The 21,223-nt window shown below is 35.4% G+C and overlaps 1 long non-coding RNA gene across 2 annotated transcripts in view; it reads left to right on the top strand.

Moving 5' to 3' along the window:
- LOC128935211 (uncharacterized) overlaps positions 1-21,223 on the top strand; it is a 76,673-nt gene that overhangs the window by 27,774 nt on the left and 27,676 nt on the right. For both annotated transcript variants that reach the window (XR_008482936.1, XR_008482937.1), the window contains exon 2: positions 12,684-12,818. This is a non-coding gene — a long non-coding RNA (uncharacterized LOC128935211). The remainder of the gene's footprint in view (positions 1-12,683; positions 12,819-21,223) is intronic.

Raw genomic sequence — 21,223 nt, 5'->3', positions numbered from 1 at the left:
AGGAATTTCTTTCACAGAAGATGGCTCCACTTCAGGAGATGTTAGGTAGGTGCTTCAGCACATGTTCCAAGTTGCCCTTTGTTTTACTGTCTATCATCTTTGCAGTAATTTGTAAAAAGCTTTATGGACTTCCTTGCTCTAAAGGAAAGAGTGGAGAGTAAAATAATTTGTTGTCTGTAGGAGGCCCTAAATTGTGTTTCCCTTCCAGAATAGTGATAGTCTTGGGCTGGAAGATGAGTTAAAATATTTAACATGTTCTACATGATACAGAAGGAGATGCTATGCAAATGCCATGAAACAGTATCAATTATTAAAACTAAGGTCTATGATGAACTGGTCATGCATAGAACTTACTTCAGGCTTTATTATTTGAAGTAGGTGAATGTTTTCATTATATCCAGAGGTGTTGTACATAATTAATTTTTTTTTTTTTTTAACTCTTGCGTTTAGTCAAGCAATTCTTTGCTGAGCCAGTGGTCAAGCACTGGAACAGCCTTTGTAGAGAGATTGGTGATAACATGACACACATGACAGCATGACAGTATTTATGAGGCATTTGAACAATGCCTTTAAAACCATGTTTTACTTGATCAGCCCTGAAGTGGTCAGGCATTTGGACCAGATTATCATTGCAGGTCCCTTCCAGCTAAAGTAGTGTATTCTATTCAAACATGAGCTGTGAATTTGGTCTGTCCTGAAAGCATAAATTATGTCTTCCTACTGATGTGTCTGCCATACTCCAAAGGGTAGTCTGGAAGTGTGCGTTCCTTCTGAAGTGTACCTGAGTGCTGTCTGCCTGATAGCGCTGGGAGAAGGTGGCACCTTGGAATTGTGTAACTTTCCCTAGAAAGTGGGCAAACAAAACACTTGGTTACAAATAAAATTAAGGGAAAAAATGTTCAAAGAGGATAAAAACAGGGCCATGAGATTGAGACACCTTTTGGGAGACACTTTGGCCAGTCATGTGTAGAGTTGTGGGGTTCTTTTTTCCAGATAGAGGCTGAACACTTGGCCTATTTAAATATGCAAAGCAAAGGTAAAAATTATATATGAGTGATGCATTCAGTTTTATCTCTGTGTGTACATATCTGTATTTACCAGCATTAGTTCCTCTGCGTCTGTAATGAAATTTTTGTCTGAAATTCCTGACATTTGGCACCTTAGATGGAGAAGTAGTTTAGAATTCCAGGTCCTTCTGCTTTTGCAAAGAAGTTCATGTGCTCAGTATTTTCAGCCTGTCCAGAACATGCCAAAGTGTGTGTTAGATTTCTCTTCAGTGAAGCAGAGATTTGTCTCTAGGAATGCTGCAATGAGAGGAATGTGTTGGGGTGGGACTTGTTGCACTCCGTGGTGGGTGTATGTTGTGAGTCCCAATCATGCTTCAGAAGGGCTTTTCTTATGAACCTGGATAACACACAATCTAATTCTACTGAAGAGCTATTCTGGTTTTTCTTTTTCTCAGTACTAGTCTATTACAGGGATATAAAGCAGGATTTTGTCATTATCTACACATTTTCTAGTTTCATTCAGCTCCAGAAATGAGGAATTTAGACCTTAAAAAAAGAAATGTCCTTGCAATGTCTTTCTACGTCATTTTGCTTTCGTCAGTGAAAACATGCACTGCTGTGTTATAATTTGGCCTGAGCATTTGCACAGATTATATGGTGCTGTCACAATTTCTACTAACTTCAACAATTTTTTTCTTTTTATAGAAGAATAGAACCAAATGACCCTTGACCCACAATTTTTGGTCATTGTTTTATTTTGCACATCCCACACATTAGTCAGCTTCCAGATGTGCATCAAATTCGTGTGGTCTTTTGCTGAGCCACACATTCAAAAGGGTTTCATATTTTTCTTACTTTTGGATAATGGAATATAAAACTATATGAAGTTTCAAGATTTTTAAAAATAGAAATTCTGCAAGCTCAGCTATCATCTGGATTTACATTCACTTAGATACAAAAGTATACACCAAAAATGTGGAGAATAATGTGATCATTGATAGAATTAAAAATCCTTATAGTCAAATGCTTGTCTGTAAAGGGGATTGTAGGTTGTAACATGTTTCTTTGCAGTTTTTAAATTTAATTTTATTTTTTCAATTGAAGAAATAACCCATGGAGTCTGGCTGAATGAGAGTCTTTAAACTGTTTAAAATGCTTTATTATAGTCATCTCTGCTACTCTCTCCAGTGTTTTTTAGGATGAAGTGCAGTTGTGCTTTTAAAAAAGGTAAAATGTTTCCAGCATAATGAAGCACAAACAAAGAATGCTTAAGTGGAGATTAATTTAAAGTTCTTCAATGCCAATAGATTTTTTTCAGCTATAATCATTAAATAAATAGCCAATAAACAAGGCATAGCAATATGCCGACCTTCAAATGAAAAGAAAAAATCACAGCATATAGAAAAAAGGATGAAAGAATATGGGAAAATGCAATCAGTTTGTAGTAAAGCAATACTATGGCTTTGACCACTTGCTTAAAAATTGGGATTTTTTTTTTAGTAATTATTTATGCATAGTTAAGACTTTGGGGGTTTCTATTTATTTTGTACAGGGAAAGGAGATGAGTTGGGGAAAAGGAAGAGGGATTTTTTTTCTATTTTTAGAATCTGCATCCATCAGTTAAAAGCATGAAACATTCTGGAGTGTCTGTAATGCCAAAGTAATGTGTCTGCATTTTTTTTCCTTCAAGAAAACTTGGGAATTTGATATATATGAAGAGAACTTTTCTGCCCAGCACTGTTCTAGAATGGATTTCAGTTCTTGATATTTAGACACAAATGCATTTAATTGGTATTGCCTATGAGAATGCTTGCAGATCATAAATTTCTCTCTCTTAGAATTGGTTGATTCTTTTTTTATCTTTTCAGTGCTACATCCCTACTCTGCTTCTGCAGACCAAAGAGTTCCTCCAGCTCCTGACAGATTTCTGGGCATTTACAGCTCTTGGTCATTCCTGTGTGGCTTAAATGACTTTGTATAACTTGTGTATCTTTACTATTTCCAGTCATAGCCCTTGGTCTTTTGCAAAATTTTTTTTTTTTTTTTTTACTTCTTAATGTGTAATTTACATGGAAAGGATGCTTAAATAGACTTAATGACTTCAAATGACCTTAATATTTCTCTGCCCACTGAGGTTTGCCCATTTTTCTTTCTATCTTCATCTCTATTTATACCTTCTATCACTTATTTTTTAGGCTTTTGTTATTCCCTTTCCTGGCAAATTTACTTTGTTATTTCAATTGTAATGTTTTAAAATGCTTCCTCTGGAGATAAGTATTGTGTACCACTTCTGTAGAAAAGAATAACCATATAATGATCTTGCATATCTGAAATCAGATAACCTCAGACAGCTTAAAAATGGGATTTAAACTTTTTTTATTCATCACTGGTTTTAGGCTTAATTTTCTTTTGCATCTGAATGTTCAGACTAATTTGTATTCATGGTTATCCAGTTTAACTAGATAAAGAACACTTTTCTCAGCTTACAAGGATATATTTGACTTATCTTTACTAATCTCAAGTCCCATTTGTCTTCAAGTCTCCAGACATCATGATCTTTATTGTAAATTCTTTCTGTCTTATTTTGGCAGAGTTAGCATATAAAAAAGTTGCTGCAGGCTTGTCCTGAAACAGCAATGACATTGGTTTTCCAGAACCACTGTGTGAAGCCGTAGGGATCTGCCTCTAGGGAGCCATGTATCTCTCTGCCTTAATCCTTTACTAAGATCAAATGGGGCAAGGACTTCACTCAGTGTTAATACTCTTACTTTTTGAGCCAGAAACTCTCCATTGTATCACTGTAATAATTTTACTGTGGGTTCCTGACTGATTGCAGCCCAGAGGCCATCCCATGCTATGCAATGATTATATGCTTTCTGTAAATCTGCTCTGAAGTCTGATCTGATTTCTTTCCTCTCTTTCATTTTCAACCATGTGATTTGAAATACTTGAAACATGGTGGGCCAGTCTTTGCTTATTTCCTCCCTTACTTAAAAATAATTAGGTGGGAAAGACATTAATGAAGTTAATAGCCTGGGATTTTGAAAAGAATGCTGCACTGGAATGGAAATTGTTCTTTGCCTTAGCTTCTTATATTAAAAAAAAAAAACAAAACAAAAGATTTTTAAGTAAACCAGATTGCTAAGACAGTAATGTTTACACATTACCAAAAAAAGAGAATTCTGTAATTCTTCAGTTTTCAACTTCTTTGTAATTTAGAAAGGAGCAAGAACTGTAACAGTTAAGAGTTAAGGTTTCAGCAAAACACATCAGCTTGAAGACATTAGAAAAGAAACCTCAAGCAAGTGAAAAAAGGACTGATGTAGGCTGTCTTCCTTGTATTTTGCTTCTTGCCAAAATTCTGTAGGTTTAAATAGGTCTATTTAAATTCTGCTTACCAAGTTACACTCAGCACAATCAGTCCTGTTTGCCTTTGCTGCAGCAGAGTGGATTTCAGGCAGCATCTCGAGGTGGAGCCTCCACACCACCTCTTTATTGGTGAGCACTGGGGGACCTCCCTTGGGTCTTGCTTGGTCTGATGGAAGGGTGTGTGGAAGATGGAAGACCATCACTAGAAGAGATGTTTGGATGCAAGAATGCTGGTTTACAAACCTATATATATAGCAATGTGATAAAAGTACTAGAACTACTAGTTCTTTTAGCATTAACTGAACAGTAATTCATCTCCTTATCAGCTGCAGTAGACATTAGCTTTTGAGTTTGGTCAGTGCAAGCTGAAATTTTCTGAGAGCCACGCTTTCTCTGTTTCCACAAAAAAAGAAAATAGCTAGAAGAGGCTGTTTGAGAATGTTCATTTTTTCTAACCAAGGATAGCATGGTTTGATTGTAGCTTTCTTTTTGGATTATTCGTATTTCCAGAGGTTATGCCACTGGACATCATATGGTAATATTCTTCCTCATCATCTACAAGTTTCTTAGAAATATTTTAATGTCCTTCTTGATTAGATTCTGTTATTGGATTTAGGTTTAAAGTGCAGTCCCATACCTGCAGCCTTTTTAAGTCAGAATGCCTTTGCAAAGTCTGTATGTAAATATTGCTAATTCTTTCAGAATTGATAATGTGTCTTAGTATCTTTCATAAGGAGGGATCTGGTTTTGTTGCCTGCAGAGCTGGTGTGCATCACTGAGTTAGCATAAGCACCACTTAGAGCTGGAGGAGACAAAGAGGCACTTCAAGGTATCTTCATTTTTATTCTAGATGGCTGCTTCCAGGGTGACTGGCCTTGTTCATAAGCTGCATTGCCTAGGAGGCTGTCTTAGATATCTACCTTATATCTATTTTTAAATAGATTTTTTTTTTGTATGATAAAAGGTTAATCTTTAGACAGCAGTGTTCAGAGACTGCAGCCTTCACTTGACAGTTTTAAAATTTAGAGGAGCCCATTGCATGAGTGCTTGGTTTATGTTAGATCCAGCCTTATCCCAGGAAATAGGGAGATTATAGAGCAAAGAATACCAAGTACTTTCCAAGATGCTGGAATATAAATGTCCTGATAAGAATGTATGGGTGAGAAAGATTAATGCTGAGGGGTAAATCTTTTCACAGAAGCTTGACATTTAAACCTGATCTGCCACAGAACCAGTCATGGATATAAAATCCAAATGTCACTTTTGTGCTTGTGGGTTTGTTTCTTTATGTTGTGAATACCCAAAGCTGTAAAATATGTAATCAAATTTACTACAGCAGTAAAGTTTAGTGTTTTTATTTTTTTTTTCAAAGTAAGGAAATCATTGTAATGACTACTGAATTGTGACTGTCAAAATCAGGAATCAAATTAATGAAGGTGGAATGCACTTTCTGGGGTCAATTCTGGACCTTTACATTGGTCTTTTTTGGATTTGCATGGTTAAGGCAGAATATGTATCAGTCTGGTTTATACAAGTCTTATGCAAGCCTGGGTATCTGTGGGTTTTTTTGATATTTTGGTTTTCTTTTTGATCACAATATACCAGTATATTCCAATCTTTTCTTTACTATCAGTGTGATTGTAGAAGGCAGTGAGTACTACTCATTTCTTCTGTGTGATTTACAGTACTTTCTTTATCAAAAATGGCATAAATTGAAAACCTTTAGGGAAATCAGTGAGAAGTCTTATTCTTTATCTCCCTGGAACTGCAGTACAACTTGATGGAGTCCAGGATTCCCAGCCACCACTGACACCTAATACAATGCAAAAGCCAAAGATGAGGGCAACAGGTTGACCAAATTATAATGCTACCCACAGTGTCTTGCTTGCTTGCTTGCTAGTAATTCCCAAACCTGAATATCTATGCATAGTTTGTTTTAGGTAATAAGAATATTAATCTGTAAATGAACCACTGAGATGCAAATATAATGTGCTGAATAAATATCAATTATTATTCATTAAAATGCAAATGCAGATAGGCACTTTAGAGACAGTTTAGGTTGTCAAAATAAACGAAATAAAAGTCAGGACATCAGTAATTAGATACTTACAAGAGGTGTGTAGTATTTTGCCACAATCGCTGGACCAAGACAATATAAAGCTTCCTTTCCTTCAGCTTTATGCTGCAGCCTCACAACCACTTTTTTCTCCTATGACTCTAAAGTATTCACGTACTGCAGCTCATACTTAAATTTTATTAGATGTATTCTAAAGATAAATCTTCCTGTGGCAGTAAATTTTAGCTGTATTCCTTTCACTCACCTTAATGAATTCTGCAGTTGAATCCCTGTGTGCCCTGTAAAAAACCACAGTTTACAGAACAGCGTGAATGGGAATATTTATTTTAGCACTTGATGAGCCTATGTTTTCTAGGCTTACACAGGTTTTATACTTTCAGTTCAGTACACAAGTAAACCATTAAGCCGTCTACACACAGATGTCAGTCAAGTAAGTTAAAAAAATGACAATAAAATGTTGTGAATTTTTCTTCTGAATGATATGAAGGGCTTTTTACAGTAAGCACTTGTAAGGGTGTTGCTCAATTAAAGAGGATTTGTGGGCACTGTTTTGTGTTTCAAGTGCTGTCACAAATTGTGAACAACAAAGTTTGGGACTTTTGTGACATGGACACAACTGTAATATATTGTTGCTAACTTTTACACACCCTTTGAGGTTATAAATTTGCAGTAATCTACCAATGGCTGCATAATAACAGCGATTGCACTCTGATAATGGGGCTGTTATAGCTGCATTAAGCCATATCTGTGTGCATGTGTACTCCTGCATCATTGATGCTAAGTACAGTCCCATGTCAGCATTTAACCCTTCATTGTCTTGTGAGTTAAAGCAAGTAACATGAAAGTAATTTTATGTGATGTTAGTGATCTGTTGAATCCCTTGAATTTAGATGGGAATAGGATCCAAATATAAATGGAATATTGGTACTCTATCTACTAATAACCATATCCTAAAGCAAATTAATTTAGAAACTATTGAGAACATGACTTTTTATGTTTTAAAACAAATGTATTATTTTTTTAATGAGTTCAAGTGATAGATTTTCATGGTCTATTGAAGAATTTCTTGTGTTCTTTTCTTTTCAAGAAACAGTATTGTTAAATTTGATCAAGTAAGAGCCTCTTTTAGGTGTTATGAAATAAAGTCTATATAAGAATTAATTGCCTTTTCGTAATTTCTGTTTGCACTATGATAGCACTAAAATGGGAGATGATTTTAATGTCATTAGAATTAATTAACATATATTTGGCAAATATAAATTATTATCAAAGTCCTTAGTGAATTCCAAATTACATTCAAGTTGCCCTGCTGTGAATGTACTTTTCAGAGGGCAATATCCAAGATTTTTCTGTTTGTGTCAATCCCTGAAGCATAATGTGAAACAACCATAAAATCCCATGGGAATTGTTTTGCTGTTTCCTGAAGCCAGGCGCTCAGTGGCATCAAAACCAGACACAAAGTAGATGAGATAGTGATCTGGAATTGTAATGATGTGAGGAAATGAAAAGGTACAAGAATTAAGTATTTCATAGCATTATTCTGGTTAAGTACAGGAAGGGAAGAGGAAAGGAGAGTTGCAATAAAATGCTCTGTGTAAACACTGAAGCAGGAGTTGGATGAGTGCCCTCTTCCTTTGTCTATGTGGACCCTTAAAGCAACTGGGATGGTGGTGTTTGTAAATTTTCATACTGATGTGACTCGCTGTTTGCTTCTCTGCCTGCTATAAATGCCCTGAAATACTAAAAAAGATGGCAGATCTCCTTTTCATATGGGGGAATATTTTGCTTGTTTTCCTTAAAGGGCACACAATGCTGTAAATAATAGCAATTAAATTCTCTGCATAGTGGTAGGAATGAAATAATACCACTCATGAAGGCTAGAAATAAAAAACCCTGTCCCCTCCTCTTATGAAGAACACAGAACATGGATAAAACTTCATTTCTTCCCTTGAGTTTACTTCCAGTAGTTGCATAAGGACCTAGAAATACTTGTAACAGATCATTGACTATATATTACCTTTTTACTCATTCACCTAACACCTTCATCCATCTGCCATGCTGTTATCTCTCCCTGTTCAGATGAACTTTTTTCTCTAAAAAATAGAGGATTTTGTAATGGATTTTTTAAAATTTATTTTATTTTTCATTTTTATGTCATTTAAAGATGCTTAGGTATGGCAACCAGTAATGTCCCTGTTAGGCCTGCTTGGGCCTAAGGAGTCACACACAGTGTTAATAAATCTAAAGAAAACCTTCCAGTGCCAAAGTGTTTATAGCTGTGGTGGGGATTCTGTGATTTAAATATATTTATTTAATGTAAGCCTTGCTGTAAAATTGCTATTTCTGAGCTTATTATTATTCTGTTCTGATATATGTGTGTGTGTTATGATATAAAGTACATTTGCAGATGGGAATATTAGATACAAATAGTATATACACATAGTAAATGTCAGAAAAGACACAAAAGGAAAAGAGCCAAAGTGAATTTGGACTCCTTACATGTCTGAGACACAATTTCAAGACAGATTAACATATGCAAAATTGAGATGAAGAGCTGTCTTCATACTTCAGCTTGGGTTTAATTACATAAATGATTCTTCTGATGAGCTGGTTGGGTGTATAGCAGATAACTTGGAGAGGAGGTTCCCAAAGGCTTGGAAACTTCTCACAGAGTATTCCCAAGTGTAATGAAAAAGATCACCAACTCTGTTACCTCCAAAAGAGGAAAAGGAGAAAGGGAGCTGTTGAAAATGCTCTCTCTCTCTGTGTCAGCATGCTCTGGGCATATTTTACCTCAGAAAATTAGGATTTCTGTCAAGAGAGGTTAGTTAAAATTAATTGCATGAGCTGTATGTATTCATACAGTGCAACTCTATGGAAGATGAAAACACTAGATATAATTCAGGACTATTTAATGAATCTACATAACAGTTACAGAATGCAACAGTGTGCCATTGACATTATTGCTGAAGTAACAGTTGTAATGGAACAAAGTATTTTTGAAAATAAATATTTTCAAAACTGTAGTGTACATTAATGGGAAAAAAACTGTATGGAAAAGAACTACCCAGCATTTATTTTGAAAATTATCATTAATCAAACAAATATTGAAAGACTATGTTCTGATTGAAAATGAGGTTTATCAAATGATGATTGAATAAAAGAAAAAGCAAACCAGAATGAGTAAAAATAGTGTTGAAATTAGTTTTGCAGTCCATCAGCTGTCAGCAAAATACTGTAAGGTATTACTTTGTAGTTTACAGGTATTTTCATATATCACAAAGTTAACAAGCACAACTAAAACAAAACTGTTACTTATGAAAAGCTGTACCTTTTGGAAAGGAATATATCCTGTTGTGAACAAGAGGTCATCACATCAAGGCTACTTTAAAGTTAGTGGAACGTCCCTGTTTTCTGAGTTTATATATTTTAGTAATTGCAACTATCACAGTAATAAAAAATTGTCTCTTTTTAAAGTCTAAAACATTCATATTAACTGATAAACTTCAGTGTGTTAGAATAGTAAATTGGGATATTCTGGCATTCTAGTTTTAATAGTCATATATCTGTTTGCAAGTCAACAGGATTCATATGATATTTATAATTTCGGATGCTGTATTAGTGTCATGGTGTTTCATTGTGCAATCTGTTGCAGATTATTATAAATGACAGCAAATGGCAGCCCTTCACTGGTTATGCATTTCTTCTGAATGCTGTTAGTGACACCACTCTTTATTAAGGGAAGGCTCAGAACTAGTTTTGTTTTTTTTTAAAGTTAAAACTCAATTATGTGGCAGAAGGTGGGAGAAATCTACATCAACTGTTTGTTGCATTAAATCATTGGGGCTGTATTTAAGTCACAAGGGCTGGAATTGGGCCACAGGAACATGTGTCCTTCTGCTTTTGCAAATGATATGTCGCATTTTTAAATACTGTTGTTGTCTGAGATTTAATAGACCTAATTGGCCTTACAGATGAACTCTGAAGAATTTCAACTTTGAACTTAGGAAGGAAAAAGAATCTGAACTTTCTCTTGTTGATAATTATTTCCCATGTATCAAATAGAAAAAAATATAAAGAATTACAGTTACTGAATGTGAGCTGTATCTTATTTCTCAAATGTAGATTCATTTATTTTGAAATGTCAAGAATAGAGAAACCACCCTCTAGCAGAAACTTGTTTGTGTGGTATGGGCTTGTCAGCCTTTTATTATAATTCCGTTCCTCAGGCTATAAAAATTTGCTTTAAGCCAAAAGCTGGATGTGAAATATTAACCTTTTGATAAACTTGGTTTATCAAATTTAGCTGAATTTGGCTTCATTTTGAGTAGTTCAAAGGTTCAACCAAAAAGGAATTTTGTTTTTTTGACCAGAATTTGACCAAAAAATGCACATTTGCTGTGTGCATTACTCAAATTACTGCTTGTGTGTAACTGGCTCTTTTGTGCTGCTTATGTGAAACTCTTGGGGTGTTTACTTTATATGGTTGCCATTTCTATCGATGGAAAATAAAGACTAACATATGGATGAGATATCTCCCAAACTAACTCATCTCAGTTAGACTTCCTTTTGCTCCAGCTTGGTCTAAAATTCCCTGAAACAGAGTAAATGTGTGTTACAGTTTAAACCTTGTGGGCTGCTCACTCCTTCTCCAGTGGGATGGGAGAGAGAATCAGAGGGGTAAGAATGAGACAATTCATAGATTGAAATAAAGACAATTGAATAGGTAAAGCAAAAGTGTTGTGCAGAAGCAAAGCAAAAAAAGGAATGCATTCACCCCTTCCCCTGGTCAGGCAGGTGTTGAGCCATGTCCAGGAGAGCTGGGCTCCATCATGTTTGACCTTTCCTTGGGAAGAAAAGTGCCATCACTCCAAACGTCCCTTCCTGCCTTCATCCTTCTTCCTCCAGTTTTATATATAGGGCTGAGTATGAAAAGGGAAACAGTTTTTGGAATTTCAATGAGATTTCAATAAAATGTTCTTATTCACAATTATGATGATGCAAAGGATACAATTGTCTCCTTTTGCTGCCATTCTTTTACAGCAGTCAATATGCAACTGTAATATTACAGCTTAAATGTGAAGAGAAGCACTTTATAGAAAAAAATCTGCCTTATGTTAAAACTTCTTTGCCTAAAGTTTTAACTACACATACATTACCTGAGCCTTATTTATCTTTATTGACTTTTAACAAGACAAGCTAAAATAGGGTTAGAAGCTCTCAAATGAGATCAGGTATAATCCTAGAATTTTCTCAATGTAGGCAAATATGTGCAGCTAGGGAAAAATTCCTGATTGTAGTCCATCTTCTTATATTCAACTTGTTCTATTTTTCTGTGTCCTTAAGATAGAATAGGATGTTAGTTGTAGGGCTGAGGATTTCACTGAACTCCAAGAAAAAAGGAATTGGGACATAGAGCAAATGCAGCAGAAGAGAAGGGCTGACAGTTGCTATTTTTTTCTGTTTAGCTGGCATATTTCTCATATTTAAGGAAATTTGGAGCTGTGATTGTATAAATGCAAAGTCATCCTGCCTGTTGGTGCCAATGTTCTGCACTTAGTTTACTGGATTGCATTTGTGTTGCTTGGTTGCTGGGCCAATTAATTTGTCAGAAGCTTGGACTTCTTTGGTTTTTATTAAGCTTCTGTAAAAATTTAATCCACATCATTTGGAGCAGTAAGCCCTGACAGGCAAAAGATGGTATATATTTTTTAGTTTTTAAAAATAATTTCAGACTGAAAAGTGTTTTTCAATAGACTTGGAAAGGAATGGGCAAGACTAGGCCATGATTCAGAGTAATGTCCTTTTAAATTAGGACTTTGAGATGGATATAAGTAATGTGCTCAGATAGCATAAATAGGAAAAAAAATGAAAGTAGAAAAGGTCCCAAACAGATGCCTGGCAGCAGTTTTTCACAGAAACAAAAAATGTGTGGAATGTCCTAGACATGAGTATACAACTGAGAGGTAAACGTTGTGCTACTTAGGGAAATTCAAAAGTATCCAGGGGCATGCAGGACACAGTAAACTTTGAAATGTAGAGAACTATTAATGCTATTATATGCTTCAAATATCTTCAAATGTGCTTGGCTATACAGAGATACTGACACTGAATTAACCATCACTTTTACGTGGTTTAGATCATCACCACCTCTCCTTTAGTGAGTCCTCTGGGGAGCTCATATGGGTAATTTGTTCAATTTTTGCCTTCTTTTGTCTGCTTATTTATAGGTTGCTTCTGAATTCATTACATGGACGTTTCCCATCCTTATGGTATTGATTTGACATGCTCTGGAATCATGATGGTCGTGATGGTCTCTTCCAGTGGGCTGGCAGTGGAGAATTAATGTTTGGTGTGGCAGAAAGGTGAGTTTAATCTGTGCTACTCACTACTTTCCATGTGGAGCTTGTTTCTTTCCTAAAACCCCTTTGATTCTTCTTACAGAAAATTTGAAATATCTCGAATCAATAACAATTATCTTTACCTAAGATGTAATTTACAGATAGAGCTGCAATCTGCATGAAGCAGTTCCACAAGTAGACTACTAAAATGGACATGATTCTTATGTGAATATCAGAGAGCTGCAGTTTATCTAAATGAAATGTAGAGAGTTTAAGGTTTATATTTTTGTTCCAGTTATAAATATGTCTGAGTAAAGAAAGTTAGGAAAGTCTCTAGGAAATAATAGTTAACTTGCTACTGTACACTTACAAGTCAAAAATTGATTGTACAATTCATCACTAGTGAACTTATCTGTGGGGAGCATATCTTTGACTTGAAATGTAATTGTAGGTAACGAAATAATGTTGTTCTTTTCATCTGCAACTTACTTGTCAGTATAGTTTGACCATAAATCCTACAATGATCAAAGTTGCAAAGATTCATTTCTGACCAGGATAGGAAAGACTCTTTTCTCTGAAATAGCCTGATTTTTAGTCAATTCATGACCTTTAGAACAAAGCCAGGAGTTTTTTGTGGAGCCACTATTTTAACAGTCAATAGGCTGACTAGGATAACAGTTTTGTGCTAATTATATTTCAGTCTGTCCAAACCTATTTAATCACTTTTACATAGTGGCTTCTAATTTATTTGCTTTTCCACTGTGACAGATCTGACCTCACAGTAAAGTGTACACATTACTTTCATAATCTGCAAGCCACTGGTTTTTTCCCAAATTATTTGGTTTTGTTCAACAGATTTTGGACAAAATTCTATGAAACATGGAAAAATTGTGGGCCAAAAATCCTATGGTAGGCAGCTATGGCTGGATTGTCTAAAAGTATTAAAAAAAGCTTAAATCCTCTCAAAAATCATCAACAATCTTTTTATATTAACCACATAAAATATGCAGAGCGTATGGTGTAGCTGATGCATTATTGACAGTTAGTTGTCCTAACAGACAGATGTGCCGTCATTCAAAATTTATGCCAGCAAAACCAGTAAAATAGTGCAAACATTAAAATACTTGTCTATTATCCTCCATAAATCATACATCTAACATGCTGTTATGAATATTCTAAAACTTCACTGATTGGTTTTGTTTTGGGCTTTTTTTCTTGTTAAAAATAAGAAATAAAAATGAAACAAATGTTAGTGGTTGGATGGTAGAAATTGAAGATGAAATAAAGCCAGAATGTTCAGGTATTATCATAAGAAAGGGAGGGAGTACTAATATTTTTGAACAATACAGAAATAATATAGGAAATAATTGGCATATTATCATAATTGCATTTATGTTCATGATATCAAGGTCAAACAAAATAGTATTAACAGTAGCAGGATGTCATTTTACTGATTCCGGCAGATATTAATTGAGGTTACAATAATTTGGTGGTGCTGAAAAGAGACAGGTGAATATCAAACCCAGAGGACTTCCACTATATTGCATATTCTTTACCATCTGTTTTGGGAATTCCATATTCAGCCATGGACTGGGAAAGATTAAAAGTTTTATCTCCTTGTTTTCCATTTCACTTCTTTATAAATGCTGCTTTCAAGTTAATATTATGATGGCATGTGTATATTTTTAATTTGAACTTAAAAGTTTGCATTTTTATAACAGAAAAACATGTTTTCTATTAAGTGTTTATATTTTGAAGCACTAAACTCCTAATTATTTATTCTGGTTCAAATAGTATTTCCTTGGTTATTAATGAAAATCATTAATTGTTTCAGCAATAAGTGTTAGCTGTTTCTTTCTCTGGTCTCTGAAATCTTTTGTAATAAGAGGAACCATTTACTTTGCCCTTTTAGTGGTAAAAAAAGAGAAGTCATTTAAAAGATTTATGCCAGTAGAACATGGAGAGTATTAAATGAGCTTCACATTGGTTCTAAACCCAATAGATATTTAACTGAACAGTATTAATGGATGTTCAAAGGCATTTTGATTAGTTCATGCAACCAGCTCAACTTCCTAATAGAGGAGGCATGGTGATATATGTGTTAAAAGAACTCTGTTGATTAAGCAGTGTTGCTCTTTTATTCAGTCCCTGGCAATGTAACAGCATAGGAAGTACAAAGTCTAAACTTTACCAGCTGAATCAACACAAGAACATTTTGTTTTGGTTTTATGTAAAACTGTTGTTGTGATAGTTAAAAGATACTGCTTCCTAAGTTCTCCAGTATCTCATTTTGCTTTAATTAAATTTTCTACATGTTAAATAAATATTGGATGTAAGTTTGAATTGACAGTAAAGTTAGAAAATCAAACAGTGTGTATGTCTTAAATTAAAAAATCAATGATTGTTTTCTGAGTCCAACTGGCTGATCTGATTTAGCTAAAGCTTTGCAAAAATGTCATCTTGATGGACATATGGAGCTGAAAAACATCATCTGATAATTTGTCAAATGCACATATGTGTTTAAGAAGATCTCAGAACAGGAACAGTTTTTTGCTTAATGAGAGACACTTCGGGCTCATTCCTTGATACATCTGACCTCAGCTGATCTCTCACAACAAAGGGAGCACCCCAAGAGAGGTCCAGGGGGCACCCAGCTGCCTTGGGTGTCCCTCACAGCCCCCAGCAGCCATGCAGGGGTGGGCACTGGGCATTTTGGGCTGCTGGAACTAAGGCCATACCAATGTCACTAAACACTCCAGTCTTAGCCCTTAAAAGATGCAGCAGTGTTTGCTGAAGGTGACCTTTTGTCTGAAAATGAATTGCATGTGTTACAGTGGTAGTAAAACAATGGTTTTCCTATGTTTTGGAAGTTTTCAAATTTTTTCTTTGTGCTGCAGAGCACAATGTCTTCAACAGAGTGTGATCAGTGGCAAATTTATGAAACTGTTTGAATATGACTATGCTAAATGTTTGGTCTTAATACTGAGAGTTTTTTTTAAATTGTTTTAATCTTGTGGGTGCTGTGTAAATGAAAGGAAAATAAATGTTTTATTCAGATCACCCAAGAAAAGTGGGAAAATAACTGAAATAGCTGGATGTTTCTGTTAAAATGTGTCAGTGCTTGGCTAAAATGATGGCACTTAAACAGATTTACATTTTGAACCATGAAAAAGAAAGCATTTGGGTTCCAGCTGGTAATTAACCCCTACCACTTTTTCCCTGGCCTCAGCTCCTCTGGCAGGGTATGTATTCTGGAGGGAGGACCTAATCTGTCTTTTATCCTCTCTAATTGCTCCTATAATTGGGTGTGTATGTCTATACGCACTGCAGTGGTTGTGGCCCCATCTCCATCTCAGGAAGATGACATTACTGAATCACATCTGCCACACCTGGCACAAGGCTCTCAAGCTTAGAGTGAAAGTGGAATTTTCCTTAAATGTAGTAGGATGTATGGCAAAGGAGAAGAGAGGACATCTAGGGCTTTTGTTGTTCTGTTGATTTATTTTGGTTTTGCCATTTTTGTTTTGTTTTGTTTTTCTTTATTTTTGTATTTTTCCCGGTTTCTCTTTATTTATTCTCTGGGAGCCCGTGGCAGTCGGTGTTGCATTTGCACAGATCTGAGTGACACGACTTTTGGCCGTAGGCTGCATCAAGTCTCACTGCAAATATCTGATTACCTCCTGACCAGCAGCTAACCCTGCTCTCCAGCTGCTCAGTGAAGGAGGATATCTCCAACCCAGCCATTAATCAGTGTAATCTGTTACTGGCCTTCTCACATCAGCCCCGTGCCTTCACCACATTCTCCCTGCTTTTATTCCTGCTTTCCCCCTGCCTGTCAGGGACTCTGAGACCTGGGAGTCCTCCCAGCTTCCTATTACATTACTTCCCAGTAGCTGGCAGAAAGAATTATATAGTTATCCATGGACATTGCTACAAGATGCATTTAATGAATGGCCAGGCTGTCAAATGTTTGAAATTGATGTAGGAGGAATGTTTCTTGCCAGTTTGAATAAGGATCTGAGATCTGGGATTTGCAATAAGTGTACAGGTTCTCAGCTTGTCTGGGCAGCAGCTGCCTGGCTGCAAGAGCTCTGGAAAGAGAAATTAAGCTGTGGAATGGCTGTGCTTGTAAAAAATGTCAATATTTGCCTGCTGTGTTGCTGACAATTTTTAGTTCTTCTTGTAAAATGTTCCCTAATTAACCAATGGCATAAGATGCTCCATGGGAATTAGATGTCAAATTTTTCAGAAAGAAAGGAAGAAATATTTCTCATCCAGCTGGGAGGAATTGGCAGCTGTGCCCAAAGTCCTGATATTGCTAAGTCAGTTCTTTAACTGAAATGGAGAGTCAGATTAAGGCTTGTGAAAGTTGCATGATAATTTAGTTTCTTTCTTATTGGTGTGAAATGTCTGATATGCAGCTTCTCTGATCCTTTGCTCTTACTTTTATGTGGGTTTGCATAAATATGCTGCTTGAGCTGAATCACATTTCCTTTGCCCTTACAATTCTTCATGAGCAATGCAATTAAACAGCTCATGAAAAAAGTATACTAGTAGGATTTGATTTAGGCCAGTGTTTATAGCACTTAAACCAGTGTATCTTAGGCCTATCCTGTGTTGACATAAAAAGCTCATAGAGAAAACTACATTATTAAAGTTATAGAGCTGCTGTAATGTACATAATCATATGGTTCTCTTACACCCCTTCAGAACTTTTTCTCTCTACACCTGCTTTGTGTAAGAGGGAAACTTCTAGGATATTAAGCATGCTCACATTGTGTTAATATTTGAATTTTGGCACAAGAACTGGTTTTGACATTTAGTCCATGCTGTAACATGCTTCTCATGTTTCTAAAATAGTGTTTTTTCTGCTTATTAATAGTAGGTATTTTAGTGTTGCTCTAAAATGTAAAATTGAGTTGGTTGAAAATTATCTAAGGTGGAGTAATTTTCAGAAAGAGAAAAGTCTGGAGACAGCAGAAAGCCTGATATAGGGTCATTCCTGCCAGATACAAGAAATTGTTGTAGTGAGATTCTCATGAATAGTACTTTTATACAAATAGGATATTTTGTGGCAGATACAAAATTAAGACTTCAAAATGAAGGACATGGGCAGAATCAAAACTGCTGCTTTGTTTCCTTCATCTGCATGCACAGGTTGTCAGTATTCTAATACATGGTAGAAGCATGATTCCCTATTTTCTGAGGAAAAGGGCTTCCATATGCCTGGAAGTAGCAAAGTAGCAACCAGCAGTGTGGAATTGACTTTTCAGGATCAATGGCTCTTAATGAATAAATTGATACTTCTCATTGCTCTGTTTCTTAGTGTTTATTATATGTGTAATGTTTAGGGAATGTGTGGATGTAATAAGTAACGTAGTTATTAATAGTTACATATTAATTATTGCAAAATTATGTAATAATTACTGTTGCAATATTTAATAAATGTGTTGTAAACTACATAGGCTAGCTGAAAAATAAATGGTCTTGAAACTTGGAAACGGTTTCTAAGAATGTGTGATGACTTGCACATTTTTAATTAATTAATTGAAACCTTCCTCTTTGTTTACTCAGAAATGTGTCCAGATTAGTAAAGATGTGCAATACATTAAAATAATTTTCTAATTTATTTGCTCTGTAAAAGGTTTAGAACAAGAAAGATTTCTCTGGCATTACATTTGCACCACTTTTTATGTTTTGAATAACAATTTCAGATACAAAGTGACTCCTCAGAAATACCATAAAATAAGAAAAGCTTTAGGGCAAGTTGTGCTGCTAGTGAGTGATGATACTTCTATCTGGCAGTTCAGTTGGCTTGAATAATACAAGGTTTATGTGATTTATTATCTTACAGTGCTGGAGTAGTCCACTAATACAAATGTTTCCATTTAAAAAGAAAGTGAACTTACTAAATGGAAAAGATAATGTTTTATTAATTTTTCTTCTTGGTTTTATATTCTTGTGCCCTGCAGCTCTAGTGCAGCTGCTGTAAGTGCAAATGCAAATACCAACTTGCTTAATGGGGTAATTAAAGGCAGTGGAGGAAAGTTATGTAATGGATACTCACTAAGTGTAAAATGTATTCAAGCCTCACCATATGATATTTTAAACAGTGGAATTGTCTCCTGAGCTTGGAAAGGCATTGCATATAGCTTGTGGAATAGTTCTTTTTTTCTGACATTGAATGTAAAAAAAAGTAAAAAGCTCTTCCTAATTCAACAGAATCTAAATTCTTTTTGTTCATTTTACTTGAGTAGGGTAATTTGACACTTTTTTCCCATTATTAACCCACCTTCCCAATATAGTTAAAAAACAGTGTATTGAAGTCCTGGCTGGCAGCTGCATTATTAGGAAGACCATTATGGAAAAACAGTTTTCAGGAAAAATGCTTTGTCTTCAGATTATGTCCATCATTGCTCTGCACATCTTTGTGTAACTGAATGCATCTGAGGACAGACTACAAGGACACAGAGCATTGTGCAGTTTAGCAGGGGAAATAAAAGCTGTTTAACATGTTCAGAAATCTGTGATTAGATAATTGAAGGCTTTTGTTTTCAAAACTACCAGGTTTTGAGACTGGACTTTGTCTTTTTAAAACTTCTGTGCAATATTTTGAGACAGCTTCCAGTACATTGGCCTCCACAAATCTTTCCAAAGACGTAGAGTTTGTCTTTGGAAATTAGAATTGTTTCTTTTTGTAGCAAAGTAAAAAATAGTAAAAATCAAGTATAATTCAGTGTAACCACAGTGATAAAGTTATAACTATATAGAATTCAGTGTACGTTTGAAAGGAGATTTTCTACATTTTAAAGAACAAAGCATAAACTGGCTCTCCTATTAAAATGAATGTGTATGGAACTACAACATATTTCAGATGAACTGAATAAAAGTTTGGGTAAAATATATAGTATGGCCTCAAATAGAACCAAGGAAAGTTTAGATTGGATATTAGGAAAAACATTTTTCATGGAAAGGGTTGTGAACAGGCTGACCAGGGAAGTGGATGATTGCCAGCCCTGAAGGTGTTTGAGAGATGTGCAGTTGTGGCATTTAGGGACATGGCTTAGTGGTGGACTTGGCAATGCCATGTTAACAGTTGGACTCCATGGTTATGAAGATTTCTTCAGCCTAAATAATTCCCTGATTCTCTTATGAAGTGTTAGATTATAGTACTGGAAGCCTTGGAATGGGTGCTCCCATGGCGTATGAAATTTGGTCTTTTTGCTTTAGGTAGTATCCAGTTTGAAGTGTTTCAATCCTGAGCTAACAATATTGGTATCACCCACAGTTTTTCCTCTCTTTCCTGTCCCCAATCCACTCATTTATCCAAGTTTGTCTTTTTTAATTCCTTACCTAATATTCTAGTCTGCAAATTTATTTCTACTACCTACCAGCCTGTATTGTTATGGAGACAGTGTGAGAACAAAGGGAATCTGCTCCAGGTCTGCCTTGCAGTGACAAAATTAAGTGCCAGAAAGGTCCATGCTTGGCTGCTGCAGTGCTTCTCATGGTGCCAGGATTGCACCTGTGTAATGAGTCTCATACAGAATGTGGAGTGCAGTTGGTGTAATGAAACCTTTGACTGATGTTCTGTGATTACTGCCTCTGCTAGGAATTCCATGACTTGTGATTCTTAAACTTTTATTAGAATTCTAAGAGTTCTTTTATTGTTTTGAGTAGATCAAAAGGTATATCTCTGGTGGCAGACACCCTCTGCTTCCTAAACTTCAAACTCTTCTATCTTGTGCAAGTATTACAGTAGTAATTTTAAGGGAATTCATTACCAGATGTTTATTTGTTAAATTGTGAGTGTTCTGGTTTTTTGTTTGTTTGTTTAAGCTAACTTCTTATTCCCCACTCCGTAAATAGAACCCAGGGAAAACAAACCCAAGGCATGACCACAAGAACCACCCTAAGGAATATTTTTGGTTGCAGAATAGCTGGATTAAATTAGTAATGATCAACTAAAATATAGTTTTTCAGTGGAAACTGTTAATATCAAGCACAGGCATAACTCTCATTAGCTATATATTTAGGACTAACATTTTAACTGCAAACCTTGTTATATACATTACAGAAACATTCCAAAGGACATAATTTTATTTTTATGGAGTCTCTAATAATTTTATTTTGTTACTGTAGGGAAAATAGGGTTGTGGTTTTCTCTTTCTCTTGGAGGATGTGGTTGGTGGGAGGATGCAATCAGTTGGTGGATTTTAGTGCTGATGCATTTCTTACTCTTCTGTTTCATGGGCTTTTCTTTCCTATCATGGGAAATTTAACATTACTTTTCTCTGTTCTCCTTCATGAATGCAGAAGGTAAATCTTCATTTCATTAAAAAAAAAAATCTTCCTGCAGATTTTTCATTTTGGAAGTATTTCCTGCTTACCTAAGCTTATTTGTTGAACTGATTCCTCCATTCCAATGG

The sequence above is a fragment of the Melozone crissalis genome, unplaced genomic scaffold, assembly GCF_028551555.1.
Source record: "Melozone crissalis strain CALT ecotype California unplaced genomic scaffold, PUWL_Pcris_2 ptg000016l_1, whole genome shotgun sequence".
Classification (NCBI taxonomy): Eukaryota; Metazoa; Chordata; class Aves; order Passeriformes; family Passerellidae; genus Melozone; species Melozone crissalis.
The sequence above is the reverse complement of the archived record's forward strand: the minus strand, read 5'-3'. Positions and strand labels throughout refer to the sequence as shown.